This window comes from Hemicordylus capensis, chromosome 3, assembly GCF_027244095.1.
Source record: "Hemicordylus capensis ecotype Gifberg chromosome 3, rHemCap1.1.pri, whole genome shotgun sequence".
In the NCBI taxonomy this organism is placed as follows: domain Eukaryota; kingdom Metazoa; phylum Chordata; class Lepidosauria; order Squamata; family Cordylidae; genus Hemicordylus; species Hemicordylus capensis.
Window position 1 is genome coordinate 159,300,342 of NC_069659.1, and position 18,903 is coordinate 159,319,244.

The window sequence follows — 18,903 nt, forward strand, 5'->3', positions numbered from 1 at the left end:
TGGCCACCTTTCCTTTCTGGATGAGAAATTTCAAGTATCAGTACCTGGTAATTGCTCTTCAGGAGGTAGAATTAATGATCCCATCTGTCGGGAAGGAATTTGCTTTGTTCCTTCTAACTCAAAGTGGATCACTAATTCCAGAGCTAGACTCTTCTTCCCCTTTATCAATTGTTGAATATGCTTGTCCCAAGAAAAGGTGGGCATCAAGCCTAAGAGGTGACCTGATTTCACCTCAGGAGCAGACTTGGGCATTTTCCTTTCCAGACGCCAAAACATAGTCCCCATTACAGCATAGGCAGCAGCATGTAGCCAAACCCAAGAAGTTTCACAAGTATTTCCCAGAGCACTTGTTTTTCCATATACCCACATTTAGGTAATGGTGTGCAAGGTACTTTATTGCAGGTACATGTGGACATTCTCTAACATACCTCAGTGGCTAACATACAGCACTTACTGAATCATAAGCTTTCATGGAACCATGGAGGTTTATGCCACAGTAAGAATGAACTAAGACAAAACATTTACTGCATGCTTACCTCTTGTATCTCTCTTTTCTCTCTCTGAATAATTGCCACTGGAGGTCTGATCCAGACTAGGAATGCTGTTGGGGGGAAGGGGGCTTCCCACCACTTGGCCCCACTCTGGATAAGGCCTCCCACACTGCTATTTGCCATGAAAGGATAGCTCTTATTAGTACAAATACAACCTGTTGGAGGGGCGAATTTGGAGTGAGGATGAGGTCAAAGAGTAAAATCCACTCTTCCTATACCAGGGGTTGGCAAACTTGGCCCTCCAGCTGTTGTTGAACTGCAACTCCCATCATTCCCAGGCACAATATATTCTGCTTGGGAATGATGTGAGTTCACAGCTGGAGGACCAAGTTTGTCCACCCCTGCCCTATACTGTGCTCCTGGTTGGTATCATGCTCCCTGAAGCTCTTATTTAGAAGGGGGTGGGGAATACAAGTCACAGAAGCCAAAGTACATGGCAAATGTCTCATCTACTTTGAACTAAGCTTGTTAGTCTTTAAGATGCCACATTACTCTTCATTGTCTGGTGGGCCAGGGGACGGACTAATGTTGCTATCTCTCTGAAATATCATATAATAACCCAGGCCATTGAAAACAGTGCCCTCCCATACTCCCAGAGAACAGCTTTGCTTAGTGGACTATTTCAAAACAGTTGAAAGGGACAAAATTAGGTAATCGAAAATAAATTACTGTTACCTCAAAAGAGAAATGAATGTCAGGAAGTTCAGGCTACAACTGTAAAAGTAGGGCTGAGCTGAAACTTCTCGTATGTTTTCATTTTCCCTGGACAACCGTCCCTTCCTGCTTACTGGCTGCTTACTTACCCTGACTGCTTGCCACTGCTCACCCTCCTGGTACAACAAGTGAACTCCACCCCTCCTTTACCAAGACGCCAACTCAGCAGCGGCTCAGTTAAGGGAGGAGGGAGCACACTTACCATGCTGGGAGGGCAAGCAGCGGCAAGAAGGGGGAGGAACCTGCTTCCTTACCCCAGCCGCTTGGTAAAGGAGGGGCAGAGCACACTTGCTGCACTGGGAGGGCGAGCTGTGGCAAGCAGCCAGTGTAAGTAAGCAGCCTTTTCCCCCTTTTGCTGCCACCTTAAAAATGCCCCTTTACTTGTAAAGGGGAATCTTCACCGGATTTCCCTTTATATCTTTAAAAACTGGTTTGGCCCGGTTCAGTGGTCAGACTGGACCTTACCTGGTTTGGCCAGACAAAGAACTCGGCCAGGTCAATTCAGATCCCGTTTGGATTTGAATCAAACCAGTCAAATCGGTTTAGTGCACACCCCTACTATATGAACCAGGTGGTTTGATTTCCTGACATGTGAAGATGTATTGTCATATGACACCTAACCTGCCCCATTGATAAGCAGGGACCCAGTCCTCCACATGACCACATCTAGCCACGACCCTTTTCAGAATGGCATGAGTCCTGTTTTCTTTGGCTTCCATTTATAACTGCGTCACTCATTACTCATGTCTTTGTGGGATAGATGTCTTGACTGAGGATGATCATGACTACCTAGATGCAATATGTGCTAGGCCTGCCTCTGATACCAGTATCATTTCATTCCTGTCTTGCTTCCTCAGGCAGGACAGAAGGCAATCTTTCCTTTCACCTATGGTCTTGCAGTACAAGCTAGGTAAATCCCATTTGATCAGGAAGCAAGTTGGCTCTGTAATAGCTTGCACTTAGTTGACCCACTTCTTTTCTACTGCATTGCAGAGGACAGTTCTCTGTGCTGGGGACAGTGTTCTACCTGTCATATATTAATGGACATTGATTTGAAGGGAAAGGTCTAGTGAGCTATAAATATCTGAAAAAATCATTTATGAGGCATCAGTTAAAGGTCCTTTTATTGTGTGAAGACATTTCCCCAATGATTGTTGAGTTACTGGGAGAAGGGGGAAATTATGGGTGTATGGTTAAAAAAAAGAAAGAGAAGAGCCATGAGGTGGTGGCAGAAATGTAATAATAAAGAAGAAGTTACAGAGCGGGGAGTTTTAGTGCAAAAGGAATTGATCAGTAATCATATCCAATTAACATCTTGGCCACTAATCAAAAACAGAGTTTGAACTCCTCAGTGCTCATAATTTCATCTTTCCTACTACCCCGATATCTCTTTTCTTTTCTGCCAGCCTACTCTGAATTTCCATACTCTTCAGCAGATTTGTGAAACAGTGAATATGCAGTGTGCAATAACAAGTTGGGCACGGCTCTATAAAGGTACTAGTGACTGAAACCTGTATCAAGTGAGGCACATCTCATCCGTTTTGGTTCCAACCATGCAAATATTCTACTAGCTACTGACAGGTCGGTCAATAAACAAAAGCTACTGCCTTTGTTTCTGCTTCTTCTTATTTGCAAAACTTTCTGCTTCTTTGAATTTGGATTGGTAAAGTTGCCAAAATGCATAATTATCCTGTTTGTAGTTGTGTGGTGTTTGTAAGCATTCTTGGATCCAAGCTAGCTTTTGAATAATGCTTTGTTACAGCCTAATCCAGTGCTGGACTGTGTTGTAGAGCATATATACAACAAGCAGGAAAACAGGAATTGGATTGGTTGCTATGTAAGAAACAAAAGGATATTTTTAAAATTAAATTTCAAACGTTTTCATTTTACTTGTCTGCCTGGTCATTGTGTACTACAAACACCCTGTAGTTAGAACTGGGGGGTGGTAGGTCCAGACTCTTACAGATTAAATGAGCTAGAGGGAGACCTTAAAGGACTATGCTTCATTTCATTTGGATTAGGGAGTAGGGGTGTGCGGGGAACCAGTTTCTGCAGTTGGGTTTTAATTTAAACTGGACCGCTGGTTTGCAAACTGGTTCAATTGGACCGCCCAGCTGATCCAGTTCGTTCATTGAACAGGTTCAAATGTGTTCACCCATATGGAATAATGGGGAATTGAACCACACCATCATTCCCTATGGGTAGTACCTAGGGACACCAAAGTGGGTTGGGCGGTAGGGCATGATGGGTCATGATGGGTACCTATCACCCAACCCACTAAACAATCAGGCAATTGGGCAACTTTAAAGGAATTTTTGCATTTTTTCTGTATCAGTATGTCGACCCTAACCTTAATCCTAGCCCAGCAGTGGAAGGTTGGCTTTCAGGAAGACAAGCTGCTCCATCAAGCCAGAGTCCAAGTATGAACGATGAGGTGTCACTATGTCTCCACATCTCTGACCATGGAGAACACCCTCTCACTCTGGACACTGGTTGGCAGGCAGAAGAGGAAACGTCCAGCAACTGTCACCAAATCCAGCCAGACTTGGCGACATGCCCCAAAGTGGATCAGCTCCATATCCGAGTCTGCCATCACCGGCTCCTACAGGTACTGCAGAACAGACTGTTCAGCACTGCTGCAGGGCTCCATCAGCAACTCCTGTACTCCTGACAAGGCACTAACGCACATCCGTGTGGACCATTGGGTGGAGTGCCTGGGCAGAACTGCAGGTTGCACTGTTGCTACCAGGCACACCACACTGCTGGCCCAGAAAGAGGTGGTGATGCTGCTCCTGGGGGTGGAGTATGCAGAAACAGGCACCCTCCTCCTGGTTCCAAGCCAATCTCCTCTCCTTGGCCTACCTAACCTCTTGAACCAGGAGGTCCCTCCACCTGGGCAGCTCATCAGGGGTTGCCCTTCATCCTTGTGTCACAAAGGCAGGACAAAACATGCTCTGATGATTGACCTATGGTGTTACTGAGCCACTCTCAACACTCCAGTCCTCAGCTGCTAGGTTGCATGCTTCCCCAGTGGACAGTGAGGTATTGAGCTCGCTCATTAAGGCTCTCCACACAAGCAGTATGGAGAGCTAAGAGGGTTTTGTGGGGAGAGTGGACTTGATCCGCTATCCCCGCAGATGAGCAGGATTGCCGGCTTCATTATGGAGCCAGTTGTGGCAGCGGGGATTGGGGGCCGCCTGGGCGCCAGAAGTCCCAGAATGCCTTGTCCTAGTGCGCGGGGCATTCTGGGGAGCCTCCCCCCGCAATGCGGGATACTTGTTGTAACCTTCTAGTTGGGGGTATCCTCGTGAGTCACTGAGCTGCGAAGTTGTGCCGAAGCAGGACACAATCAAAACAACAGGGTTAGAGGAGCGCTCGCTCCACTAACCTCATTTAAGGGTGCGGGGAATTAAATGGGCTTGCCAGCGGGAGCCATGTGGCTCCCGCCAGTTCACTCGTGCAGTGGGAACTAGACTGGGCTCCTTTAGCCCAATTTCCACTGCACATGTGAATAGCCTCATTGTCTTCTCCAGGAGAACAGCAGCAGGCAAAGCCTGACTCAGTGTTGCCGTCTCAGCACACAAGCTGTTCGTGGCAACAAGGAATGGTTCAAGTGTCAAGACAACCTCAGAAATGAGCTCCCAGTCTGCGTTGGACAGGTCACACACTCCAAAGCTACAGCTCCTTGCCAGGGAGTGGATGGCTGCCTCTTGCTCCTGCAGGTGCTGGAGCAAGAGAAAGGTGGAGTTTCACTGGGTCTGAACATCTTGAGGAATCAGGTGTTCAGGTAGGTGGAGCTTGTGCTGCCTCTCCCGGAGCATTCACCTAGCCTTCTTACTCCAGTGGAAGTGGCTTACTATCTTGTGGCACTTCTTCACAAGAGCAGCTGTGGCAGCATCAGGGCCTTCAAAGGGGAGGCCTTGACGTCACCTGTCCTTAGCTTCCTTGAGGTCATCCTTAAGATCCGTCACTGCCAGGTGCAGAGTGTATGCCATACAGTGTATGGACACAAACTGCAGCTGGTATGCCACCCTAACCACGTTGGCACCATTGTCAGTGACCACAAGCCCTTGGTGAAGGATTGGTTGCCCTGTCAGCCATTCTTCCACCTGGCATCTGATGGCTGCTGACAGCTCATCCGCCATGTGGTCAGTGTCCAGCGGCTCCACATGCAGCATAACCCACCTGCATTGGAAGGGCTTGCCATGCCACCACCAGATGTCCTGCCCCCTCCAGAGTGCCGTGAGGGACAAGAAAGCAGCAGGTACTTCACCGAGGCTGGTCCACAGATCTGTAGTAAAGTACTCGCTTGTGTCAGGCGCTGCTGAATTTCAACTCCCCCCATGTCCGGTACAGGGAAGGCATCACCTGCCTGCTGAAGGTGGTGCATGAAGGGATCTGGTAGTTGGGGGCAAGCAGTCGGAGCAGCTGGCAGAAGGTGGTGTTCACCACACAGAATGTCTGGTTGTCCAGAGCTATCATCTTCCCAATGGTCCAGGAGATGAAATGATAGCCGACCTGCCCTCTGCCTGTACCCACTGTGCACCTGGCAATCTCCCCTGCATGAGAGCAAGAGCACGTGCCTTGCCACCACTTCTCAAGAGCACACCAGGCAGCCTAGAACTGCCAGCAGGTGCAAGGACCCTGGGTGACCTCGTTTCAAGTGCCTCATCATCAATGATGTCTCAAGACACTTAGGGTCCTTGCCCCTGCTCACCTGTGCCCTGCAGTGGGTGCAGGCAGCATGTGTAGAGGCACCTTGGCAGAGCTCAAAGTGGCCCCACACCATGCTGCTGTCGGTCCTGGACCATTTTGGTGCTGTGGTACTACTGGGGTTGCTGGTCACCACCCTCACCCTCCAGCAGGAGCTAAGAAGATCCTGGCACAACCTCCTCCTGTTCCTCCTCAGTCTCAGACAGGGGCTTGCAAGTTGAGTATTCTTCTTTATAAACCACTTTCCTTGAAGAAGAGTCTGTAGTCAAAAAGCGTCGGGATCTACTTTAAAAAAAATTGCTACTGCACTGTTTCTGCTTCCCTCTTTTCCATTTTGGCAAAAAGCAGCTAGTGGGACTGATATGCATTGGGACTGCAGCACTGGGGAAAGGAGGTTCATCCTTTCCTCTTGTCGTTTTGAAAATCACCCTACGCAACTGGTATCTGCCTCATTTCAGAAGACTTTGTACATACACACTACAGATCCTAGACACAGAATATATTAGACCTTTACACTGTTAGGTCTGTTTGTTGTGGTGTGCCACCCTGAGTAGTAGTGTATTGGAGGGGCGGGGTATCAATATATATTTTTCAAAGTCTGTGGGTCATACACAAACTGGACAAAATCCTCAGTAGCAGGTTCTTTATTAAAAGAGAGCTCCTACAGGTAGCTGTCAGTCTATTAAAGTGAAACAACAACGGAAGACCCTAGAGGTTTGGCTTGGCAGAGCATATACAACATGCAGAGGCTAAAATTTTGATTTGTTGGTCTGACAATGGATCTTGTCAGTCTGACAAGATCCAACCCAACAGGGACACTGTAGGAAGGGCCCCTGTCAGTCATCTCAATAGATGTGCCATATCAGGCGATAGAGAAACTCCTATCCTGCATTAGGATTGTTTTAATGAAAGGCGGTATATAAATTTAACAATAAAAAAAACACCATACATACATACATACATACATACCTGTCTGTCAGATTCTGCCCCTGCCTTGCTGCCCTCTCTTCCTCTTCATCCCCCTCCATTACCTGTGACTAGGGTGAGGGCAGGGATTGGTTATGTAACTTCCTCTGCACTCTGGAGGAAGCGCCTCCCATTTGCACCTTGAGTTTAAAAGGGACTTTTTTTAAAACTTGCCTTCTGGGTTCCTGAGTGCTTCTGGATTTTGAAGGATTTTTTGTCAGAAGGAACTACCAATCCCAGAAGTACCCACACCACTAAGAGATAGGTCCCCTTAGCTTGTTGAATGACATGGATGTTTCTGGAATTGGTATTTTTTTCTCCTGAGGCTGCAACCAACTACCAATCCCTGAAGGACCCAAGTAAGAGAGCTAGATGTAAAAGGTAAAGGGCGGGATGTCCCTTTTAAATTCAAGCCATAGAAGGCAGGACAGCTGCCTGGATGCTCCCTCCAGAGTGAAGAGAAAGCAAGGAGGAAGGAAAAGGAGGGGAGAGTAGTTGAAGGACTTGCACATATGTATTGAAACTTTGGGCTGCATAAGCACAGCACCGATTCTCCTAATTTGAGCTCCACTGATTTCAAATTTGTTCTGAGTTAGACTGTGAAGATGAAATCCAGCACCGAGTTGTTTAGCCCTGTCGGTTGATGTTCAATATGCAAAGGTATGATTTAGAGAGTCCTTTAAAAGATTTACTAAACATGAACCATCATGATTTCTATTTTGAAACGATAAATAAGCCAGTGCACATTCAATGCTGGGATTTTTAAAGAAATGATTTAAATTACTTACCCCACCCCCAACATCCAAAGGTTTGGCAGCTATTTCAGATTTGGGTTTTTTCTTCAAAGGAGCCCAACCTATTTCTGCTTTTTAAAAACAGGGCAAAATGTAAAGGTTCATAAAGGAGTCAATAGAAAATGATGACAAAACATCCAAACCTAAAATGTATACAATTTGAGAAATAAGCTGCCCCATAAAAAACAAACAAACCCTTACTCTCATTTTTTCTGTGTCGCTCTCTGATGACTATATATTTATCACTCTCTGATGACTATATATTTATTTTAAGGATAGTTTGAGTCAATTAAGTGTTTCACATTGATTTAATTGTTTGTTCTTTAAGTATTAAGTTTAGGAGAGACAAATAACAATAATTGAAAGGAAAAGTAGATAGACAAGGATGTAAAATTTCCATCTCCGTAAACAGTAATAACAGGTTTCTAAACTAATTTCTCCATGTCATCAGGAGAAAGCATAACCTCCTTAAATGTCTTCCTGGAGGCAGTGATGGGCTGGATGAGAGATAACAAACAGAGGCTGAATCCAAATAAGATGGAGATACTTATTGTGCAGGGTTGGAACTCAAGAGACAATTTTGATCTGCCAGTTCTGGATGGGGTCACACTTCCCCAGAAGCAACAGGTACACAATCTGGGAGTGCTTTTGGACCTAAACCTCTCCCTGGTGGCCAGCTGCATCCATTCAAATGACCTCAGAAATGACCTACATATGCTGGTAACCTCCGGACGTGACTACTGCAATGTGATCTATGTGGGGCTGCCTTTGAACGTAGTCTGGAAATTGCATTTGGTACAGAATGTGGCAGCCAGGTTGGTCTCCAGGTCATCTTGAAGAGACCATATTACTTCTATATTAAAAGAACTATACAAACTACCAATAAGCTTCTGGGCAAAACAAAAGTATTTTATAGCTGCTTCCCTCAGAAACACAAAAAAAGTATATAGATTTAGCCAAGTTTATTCAGCAACAACTCCATTTTCTCCTCTTTCCCCTCCCTTTTTCTTTCTGACTCCACCCTCTGCCCCTCTACAGGATCCTCACTGGGACAAATTTCTAATCAACAATACATAAAAGATACTGAATAGAATGCAACAACAAAGTGCTGATTATAACCTATAAAGCCCTAAACAGCACTGGTCCAGTGTATTTAAGAGAACATATTCTTCACTAGGAGCCCCATTGCCCATTGAGATCATCCAGAGAGTTCTGTCTGCAGTTGCCACCAACTCATCTGGTGGCTACATAGGGACAGGCCTTCTCTGTTGCCACCTCAAGACTCTGGAATGTGCTTTCTGCTGAAATAAGAGCATCCGCTTCCTGACAACTTTAAAGAAAGTTTTAAAGACACGTTTATTCACCCAAGCTTTTTAACCTGACTTGGGGTTTTTAATTGTTTTAAAGTTTTAATTTCTATTTTAATTTGTTTTATTTTGCTGTTATTTTATTTTACCCAGAGATGGAAGTTTGAGGTGGTGTATAAATAAACTGAATAAATATATAAATTCAATATGACACTGTGTAAAGTATATTTAAAAATATACAGAATTCAATCTGGCAACTTAAAATCACAAAAGGAAAAAAGGGAAAAGACCAAAGGAAAACTGCTGAGATGCCCTGCACAGGGCATAAAGAGATGCTCCAGAAAACATAAAAAGGCTGCAGCAGGATAAAGATTATAAGGAATCTGTTTGAAAGTGGCTGGAATTTAGTGCAGAACCTGGTTATGTCTTCTTACAAGCATAGATCTAGCCAGTGATAAAAGCAAATAAAAAAAATTATTTTCCCCACTGAAAAGTTAATACCTGCTTTGTTTCATCCTCCATCGATGACTTGTCTCTTAATTTCCAAAGACGTTTCTCCTCTCCAACATACCAGCATTGCATGTTCAGAATATTCCCCTGCAAAATGGATTCGATGCAGATCTGATTTCAAATGCATACAAAATACATTTTATTGTCTGCAGTTAGCTTTATTAAATATGTCCCCCATTAAAATGCAGACAAGTCTATATAGGACATATTCTTAGAGACTTATATTATCTACAATTGGCTTAAATGCATACTAGCTTTCACAATCAGTTGCCTTTTTTTTAAACAAAGCTTTTGAAGCTTTGAGCATGCTGGCTGTTCACTTGCACATGAGAGAATATGCAGTTTTCACACTGGAAGTGAGAAATCTCAAGATTTTCTCATACTTGTGGGTTTCTAATGCTAATATTATTGCGGTATTTTTGTCCAAAGAGATGTAATATTTGTAATGGCCATGACTGGATCACCCATATTTCATTATGGCAAATAACAGCTGGCAGGGCTGATCTGGATTTAGACTCTAGCATTGTGGGACAAAAATTAACCCTTTCTACCCACACGATGATATAAATAACCCCGCCAGCTGTATTTGCCTCATCAGGGGAAACATACATAGCCACTATGCTAACTGGATCTTAGATATAAATATATATCACAGCTTTATATGTCAGAATGTTGTCTGTCAACATTTGTCCTGGAGAATTCAAAACTGAACTGAATCCACACTCCTACTAATAGCTGCTCCTAAAGCTGTAATGCGACATGAAATCAAATGATTCATTTCTTTCTTTTTCTTGCAAATTAACACCAATTAAATTATACAGCTGAAGAAATTGGAAATTGGAAGGCAAGTATTAAGTGTGTGTACTTGCATGTGTGCACTTGTGTGTGTGTGTGTGTACACACACACACTATACTAGGGGTGTGCAATTCAGTATTTTCAGTTCTGTGCCCGAATTTTGCTCACCCGAATCACCCCCGATTCGGTTCGGATTTGGATTTACCCAAATACGAATTGATTCGGGTAAGAAAATCGGGTCCTGGGGCCAAAATAGTGGGGTGGGGTAGTAGTTCCCAATGGGTGGAGGCTACCACCCAAATGTCAGGGGGATTGGGCAAAGGGCTGATTTTTGGTGATTTTTTGAAGTTTTAGTGTCTTTGGGGAAGATCAGGGGCAGAAAGTGGGATCTGGGCCAGAAGAGTGGGATGGGGTGGTAGTGCCTAATGGGTGGAGGCTAACACCCCAATTTCAGAGTGATTGGGCAGAGGGCTGATTTTTGGTGAATTTCTGAAGTTTACGCGTTTTTAAGGTTTGCCCCCATTAGGTAGAAGGGGGGTGTATCGCTTCACGTCGGGGAAAAGGGGTGGCCTAGAGTGGTGTGGGGTTGGTGGTAGTGCCGGGTAGGGGCAAGGAAGCTGCCTGAATTTTTTCAAAGGATTTGGGCAGAGGGCTGATTTTTGGTTCTCTCATATTCGGGCCGACTTGGATTTTGTCTCCGCACTTACTTCAGTATCTGGTGCTGAGATATCCAGTGACTCATCTTATGTAGTTAGGCTGGATCAGTTCCAGTTTGTGACTTCTGAGGATGTGGACAAGCTGATTGGAACTGTGTGGCCCACCACCTGTCCTCTTGACCCTTGGCCGACATGGCTTGTTCGATCTAGCAGGGAGGTTGTTGTAGAAGGCCTGGTAGAGATCATAAATGCATCTCTGATGGAAGGTAGGATGCCTCCTAGTCTTAAGGAGGCAATTATTAGACCGCTTCTAAAGAAGCCTACCTTGGATCCTTCGGAGCTGAGTAACTACAGGCCTGTCTTCAACCTTCCGTGGCTGGGCAAGGTAATTGAGAGGGTGGTAGCCTCCCAGCTCCAGACAGTCTTAGAGGAAACGGATTATCTAGACCCATTTCAAACTGGCTTCCAGGCTGGCTATGGGGTGGAGACTGCCTTAGTCGGCCTGATGGATGATCTCCAACTGGGAATTGACAGAGGAAGTGTGACTCTCTTGGTCCTTTTGGACCTCTTGGTGGCTTTCGATACTATCGACCATAGTATCCTTCTGGAGCATCTTAGGGGGTTGGGGGTAGGAGGCACTGCTTTGTGGTGGTTCCGCTCCTACCTCTCGGGCAGTTTCCAGATGGTGTCCCTTGGAGACTGCTGTTCTTCAAAATCTGAACTTTTGTATGTTGTCCCTCAGGGCTCCGTATTGTCTCCGATGTTGTTTAACATCTACATGAAACCGCTGGGAGAGATCATCAGGAGATTTGGTGTAGGGTGCTATCAGTATACTGATGACACCCAAATCTATTTCTCCATGTCGGTGTCATGGCTCAGACTTCAGGATCAGAAGAATCAGAGCAGGAGGACTCACCTGCTAGTGAGCCACAGCAACAAGAATTGGCAGAGAAACCAGACTCTGGAGCTAAAGATTCTCAACAGCTGCCAGACTTGGTTTCTGATGAGGAAGAGCCTGGGATTTCCCCTGTATTGAGACAACGTATCAAGAGACAGGCTCAGTGGGACTCACACAGGTGCAGGAGATCACAAGAAAGAAAGCCAAACTGCTGACTCAGGGAAGCCTGATTGGTTGTTGGTTCTGTGGAACCATATATATTCAACAGTCTCCCATGCCTGAATTGCTGTTTGCAACTTCGCTGGCAGCTTATAGTGTGCTCTTGCATATTATATCTTTTCCGTGTTTCAGTTTGTCTTTTCTGTACTTCCCTGCATTGTTCCCTTTATTCCTTGTTCTGTGTCCTTTGGTTGTTTCATTCCTTATTTTGTCTTTTCCTTCCACTTATTACTCAGTTATTGTTAGAGGGGGGTACCTAGTTTCAGTTCAGGGGACTTTATTCATTTACTGTTTTCTTTGCGAGCCTTTTATTTTCCTTCATCCAGTTTCGTTGCTGCTTTCTTTTTACTTTCATGGGGTTGTAAATTGTGTAGGGTTAGCCAGGCTATCAGTTCACGACATTCAGCACGGCATAACCTCCCTAAATGCCTGCCTGGAGTTGGTAATGGGCTGGATGAGGGATAACAAACTGAGATTGAATCCAGATAAGACGGAGGTATTCATTGTGCGGGGTCGGAACTCGAGAGATGAGTTTGATCTGCCTGTTCTGGATGGGGTCACCCTTACCCAGAAGGAACAGGTACGCAGTCTAGGGGTGCTTCTGCATCCAAGTCTCTCCTTGGTGTCCCAGGTTGAGACAGTGTCCAGAAGTGCCTTCTATCAGCTTTGCCTGATACGCCAGCTGCATCCATTTCTTGAGTTAGACGACCTTAGAACAGTGGTTCATCTGCTGGTAATCTCCAGACTGGATTACTGCAATGTGCTCTATGTGGGGCTGCCCTTGTACGTAGTCCAGAAACTACAGTTGGTCCAGAATGCGGCAGCCAGGCTGGTCTCTGGGTCATCTCGGAGAGACCATATAACTCCCGTATTGAAGGAGTTACACTGGCTGCCAATATGTTTCCGGGCAAAACACAAGGTGTTGGTCATAACCAATATAGCCCTAAACAGCTTGGGCCCTGGGTTTTTAAGAAAACAGCTTCTTCGTAATGAACCCCGCCGCCCATTGAGATCATCAGGAGAGGTCTGTCTGCATTTGCCACCGGCTCGTCTGGTGGCTACTCAGGGACGGGCCTTCTCCGCTGCTGCCCCGAGGCTTTGGAGTGCGCTCCCTAGTGCAATAAGAGCCTCCCCATCTCTGACATTCTTTAAAAAGTCCTTAAAGATGCATTTCTTCACCCAGGCTTTTAACTGATATTGTTTTGATTGTTTTGAATGTTATTTTTAGAATATTTTTTTAAAATTTTTAAATTGTGTTTTACATTTCTTGCTTTTAAATTTTTGTTTTGTTTTGTTTTTGTTTTTTAATTAATGTTTTACTTTTTAATCTTCTTGTAAACCGCACAGAGACGTAAGTTTTGGGCGGTGTAAAAATATGATAGATAGATAGATAGATAAACAAACAAACAAATAAAGTTTCCACTAAATGAGTCACTCAAGCATGAAACTTAAAAGTAATGATAAGAAAACACATCCTTAACTAGGCCATAGCCAGACAATAAAATCCACAGAACTGTCCATAGAAATAACATAGAGCAAATGCATCTCTGTATTTCATTACTTTTGATAACTTGTAGAGAGCATAAGCTAATAACAGAGGCAGATAATAATTAGAGAGCCAGGGGTTTTAGGGGACATGCTAGCTGTTTTTCACACACCAGAACACAGCTATGAAAATCAGATTATTTACGAGTCCCATTTAGCCTCAATTTTTTTAAAACCAGAGATATAATAAGGTTCATGAAACTTGAAATGAAATCTTCTTTAGAAAGTCCAGCATTGCAGCATCAAATATATGCACAATGTATCTTGAAAAATAGGCATGAAGGCCACAATTAAATGCAGAATTAACTGTGCCCAAGAGAACATTGATTCCAGTGGCCATAATCCAACACTGAATTTGGTGTTCTTAAGCCCATTACAGTCAATGAGCTTAAGCACATCTAACACTGTGCTGGATTGTTGCCATGGTATATAGATGCTCTCTGATGCCACCATTTGGATACCATCCAAACTCAGCTACAAGCCTTTTATACAGTCTACGCAAGAAACCAGTTAATTTGGAGTTCTTTATGGTCTATGGGAAAATTTATGGTCTAAGGCAGGGGTAGGCAACCTTGGCTCTCCAGCTGTTGCTGAACTACAGCTCCCATCACCCCCAGCTGCATTTTATTATGGCTGTTCATGATGGGAGTTGTGGTTCAACAACAGAGAGCTAAGATTGCCTACCTCTGGTCCAAGGGCACCTAGACATCCACAAAAACATGGTATTCATCTTATGGAGCTCTCAATTTCAATGGAGCATGTGCAGGACAGAACTCCTGGGAAATTACCTGGCTGACTTATTAAAAACATGAAAGGTGATAGGAAGCTCCCTGAGAACTATAGACCTATCAGTCTGCTCAGTGTGGTAAAGCTGTACGCCAGGCACTTGTATAAGAGACTGCTAGACTGGTTCAAACATCTTGGCTGAGGAACAGTTTGGCTTCCATGCAGCTTGTTCTGTCATGGACCCAGCCTTAATTTTGCAGCATACAGTAGAGAAATACTCCTCCAGTTCTGGCTCTGCTTTGTTTGCAGGATTTGTTGATAAGTAATTTTATAGAGACTTTTTATCATTTTGTAGGAATAGATTGTTTGAACTGTTTTTCTCTGTTTTGCTGTTATGCTGGTCAAAAAATGAAATAAAGACTATGCTATGCTATTAAAAACATAAAAGAAATGCCTTATTTTCCAGAATTAAGATGCATGGCTGTATTTTAGAGACGTGTTTGGAGACTTGTCTATTATCTCCTGTGTCAATGTGGTGCTTGTGTCCTTGATAGCTGGACCATCAAAGTTAGGAATGCAACATGTATTTATAATTATTTTTGTTCTCAAGAGTCAAAATTGCATAATCATAATAAGTTCTGAATAGAGCAATAGATTTCCAAACAGTTTATATGGATCTCTGGGGGAGGGGGGATTGGTTGTATGTGGGGGGGAGTGTGAAGGGAAATTAGTGACTTCTTGCTCAACTGCACAGAATTGTAAAAGATACACAACAACCAGGCATTTCGTGCAATAGTGACTTTGATGGGGAGGAAAGTTAATCACCGGAAAGCCAGGCAGCACTTTGAACAGGGAACAATAGGTACTCCTGCTAGGGTGCAAATTAACATATCTGTCTGTTTTGAAAACTGTATTCTTGTGAAAATTACATATCTGCTTTTGTGGCTATACAGCCTGAACATGCAATGTTGTTTTTCAGTGAGCCAGTGTGGCTCACACACTACGCAGCAAGCCGCCTATCTAAGTGACAGGTGTGCATGCTGCTTCTGTGGCACTTTAAACCTGCCAATGAAGCTTGCGAAGGCAGGGAGGTTCCATACCTATGAAGGAGTGCTTCCTTGCCCTCTCAGTGCTACTCCCATTGGGAATAATGGGAGCAGCAGTAGGAGTGCAAGGATGTACTCCTCCATAGGCACAGAGTTTCCCCATCCTTGCAAGCATGTCAGCCAGTTTTAAAGTGCAGTGGAAGCAGTGAGTGTGCTTGTCCCTTAGACAGGTGACTCACTGTGCACCAGCATCTATAGGATGATGATGATTATTATTATTATTATTACGTTTATATCCCGCTCTTCCTCCAAGGAGCCCAGAGCGGTGTACTACATACTTGAGTTTCTCTTTCACAACAGCCCTGTGAAGTAGGTTAGGCTGAGAGAGAAGTGGCTGGCCCAGAGTCACCCAGCAAGTCTCATGGCTGAATGGAAATTTGAACTTGGGTCTCCCCGGTCCTAGTCCAGCACTCTAACCACTACACCACGCTGGCTCTCATACAGGATCCATACAGGATGTGAGCCACTATGCATAGGAATCATACAGAAGATTTCACACATCTCTAAAGGCTCATTCTATGCCAGAACAATGGTCACTGGATAAGTCTATTGTTGCTTTCAACTCATCTGGATGTACAGGGATTTTAGCCAACATTATGCTATAGCAGTTGGATTCTTTTGATGCATATCAAAACACTAGAACTATACATACGGTGAACAAAATGTCCTACTGTGATTTTGCATGCTCAGATAACAGGGTGCTGTTCAATGTATGCATTAAAGTAAGTCAGATTAAGTCCAATGAAACAGGCTGAAGCCCTTCTGTGCTATTGGCACACTGAAGCTATTCACACGACCAGGAGAAATCGTGCTGAGGGAACCTAGCCCGATTTCTCCTGGCCGGCTGCTGCTATGGGAGCAGCGCGGCTCCCGGCAGCAAACCACCTAAAATAGTCCTCCCCTTAAATGAGGTTAGAGGAGCCAGCGCTCTGCTAGCCCCATCTGGTTGCTCGAGTGCTGCCATGGCGTGACGCCATGCTGCAGCAACACATGAGGAGACTCCTGGGCTCAGGGGTCTCTCCAGGATGCCCCGCACACTCACGCAGGGCATCCTGGGACTCCCGGGGGTCACACAGCCCCTGATCCCCACAGCCCCCCTCCGTTCCGTGATGGAAGCGGCAGCTGTGTGGGTGGAACCCCATCAGGCACTTCACATGTGTCGTGTGAAGCGCCTCACTGTTGATTTAAACAGGTTGATTCCAATCGGGTGAGAAAGTGAAGCAACAATAAGGTCTGCAGATATAACTGAAAAGTGACCTCCCCTGCCCCACACACCTGCCCATTCTATAATGTAGGCAGTATTTCCCAGACATTTGGTACATGAGGATGGTTATAAACAGCAGCCAGAAAATATCCAATTAATTAAGTTAAAACATATATCAGTTTTACTTTAACAACAAAAGTTCTCCTTTGTTGTACCATTAGCTATCTGGGTGAGTTCCCACAGTGCTTTCACAGTGCTTACTCCAAGGATGAATTGTTATAGGCCAGTGTGATTCTTCCTCTCTAAGGAAAAAAAAATCCCTTGTATTTTCCTGGAGCTGGTCCTTTGGTAGCAAGCATGCATTGCCCCCTTTGCTAAGCAGGGACCACTCTGGTTTGCATTTGAATGGGAGACTACATGTGAGCACTGTCAGATATTCCGCTTAGAAATGGGGCCACTCTGGGAAGAGCACTTGCATGCAGAAGTTCCAAAGTTCCCTCACTGGTGTCTCCAAGATAAGGCTGAGACTCCTGCCTTCAATCTTGGAGGAGCTGCTGCTTCCAGTCTGAGCTAGTTGGACAAAACTCGGCTAGATAGACCATGGGTCTGACTCGATTTAAGGCAGCTTCCTATGTTCTAGCTTGCTAGAAAGGCAGGACATAAAAGTTTTAATGAATAAATAAAATAAGGAAGCTTGATGCAACCATCCAGGCTCAGCATTATACTCATATTAGCAGCATAGAAACATTTTTCATATAAAGTGAGAGTAGCTTTGTCACCAGAGAGAGCCCCTCAAATTTCTTTTAATTTGATTTATCTGAAATGAAATGAGATGATAAAAAGAGATACCTTATTGGCTTCTGATGAACTTTCATTAATTAGAAACTTGGGTATGGCTTGATTCTGGCCCCTCATTCAAATGTTGAGAACATGTCCTTCTCTATCTGCATGCTGTTTCACCTCACACATTCCCTATGTTGCATATATTGCAATTAGTTTTTAAAACATTATCATGCACCTTAGACAACTAAAAGAACTCCTTTTCCCATTCTTCACGATATTTTTGCATTCTCCTACCTTTTTTTGCTGGAGGTTTTGCTCTGTTTCCAGATTTGGCTTTTTTAAGCCAAATTTTGGGTTACAGCCCATTTGACTCACGAGTATACCCCTTAGGTTCTGGCCACCCCAGCGGGAGAAGATGACAGACAACTAGCCTGCTCAACTCTAGGGAGAGACTTTTGTACAATGGGCCATGCCTTCACGGGCCTGTCTGCTCTCTGCTCCACAAGGCTCAGCCTCCTCCTATCGCCTGCAGGGGCAAAGGTGAAGTTTTGACTCCAAAAACAAGCTTCATCATGGGAGTTGTAGTACCGGAGTGCATTGCAATCTGCTATCCATAATCCAGCCTACAGAGATGATGAAGACTGCTTTTTGGAGGCCTGAAACATGAAGCCAGCCTCTTCCTTGAGTGTGCACTGCAGTCAGTGACTGGCCTACTTCAGAGTGCTGAAAATATAGAACAAACTGCATTCTTTATTAAGTTGATAAAGAACAGGTACATGTTAATACTAAATACAGAACAGTTCTTTGAAACAAAGAAGGGGGGCAAGCCTACTTTGTAGCCCCCACCCCTCTCACTGCCTGTTTGCCCATCCTGCCTCCTTTTGCTGGGCCGTGATGTGGTCTAATGATGTCACTGGTTCTCATTTCCCCATCCTGGTGAGAACAGGTGCTGGCATGCTTATGCCATTAGACAGTGTAGCAGCCCAGAAAAAGGAAGAAGGCTGGTATCCACAGCCAGCAGGGTCTGCAAAGGTAGGTGGGCCCCATGCCCATGGGAGGGGGGGAGGTGCAGCAGGTGGTAGTAGCCACCCCCCCCCAATTCACAGTTGGCCCAAGAAATTGTGTCCCCCCTGGTTCAATGGCCCCTGTGTCCCTCCAGGCAGGCACCAACAGTTACCCGTAGCACAAGACTATGCTGGAGGATTATTTGGCATGGCCATACATATGAGGCTGAGCTAGTCTCTTTGGGAAGGTGTGAAAATTGCCTCTCTTTCCTACCATGTTCATTAGAGCACAAGATAAGATCTCCTACCAAAGCAGTTCCACCCTTGGGCACTGCCGGTGCTCCTTCTCATTGCATGAAAGTTGGGGGTGCCTCATCCTGCCCAATAGAAGGTGAGCCTGCTTGAGCCCCT

At 44.9% G+C, this 18,903-nt stretch overlaps 1 long non-coding RNA gene across 2 annotated transcripts in view; it reads right to left on the reverse strand.

Moving 5' to 3' along the window:
• The window catches only part of LOC128351014 (uncharacterized), a 29,089-nt gene extending 11,139 nt beyond the window's left edge, over nucleotides 1-17,950 (reverse strand). The window contains exons 1-3 of one of the 2 annotated variants that reach the window (XR_008319554.1): nucleotides 17,783-17,950; nucleotides 9,547-9,642; nucleotides 7,733-7,806 (exon numbers count right to left, since the gene is read on the reverse strand). This is a non-coding gene — a long non-coding RNA (uncharacterized LOC128351014). Of the gene's footprint in view, nucleotides 1-7,732; nucleotides 7,807-9,546; nucleotides 9,643-17,554; nucleotides 17,669-17,782 lie in introns of those variants that run through there. The other variant, XR_008319555.1, reaches the window with a different exon arrangement.
• Nucleotides 17,951-18,903: the final 953 nt, after the last annotated feature.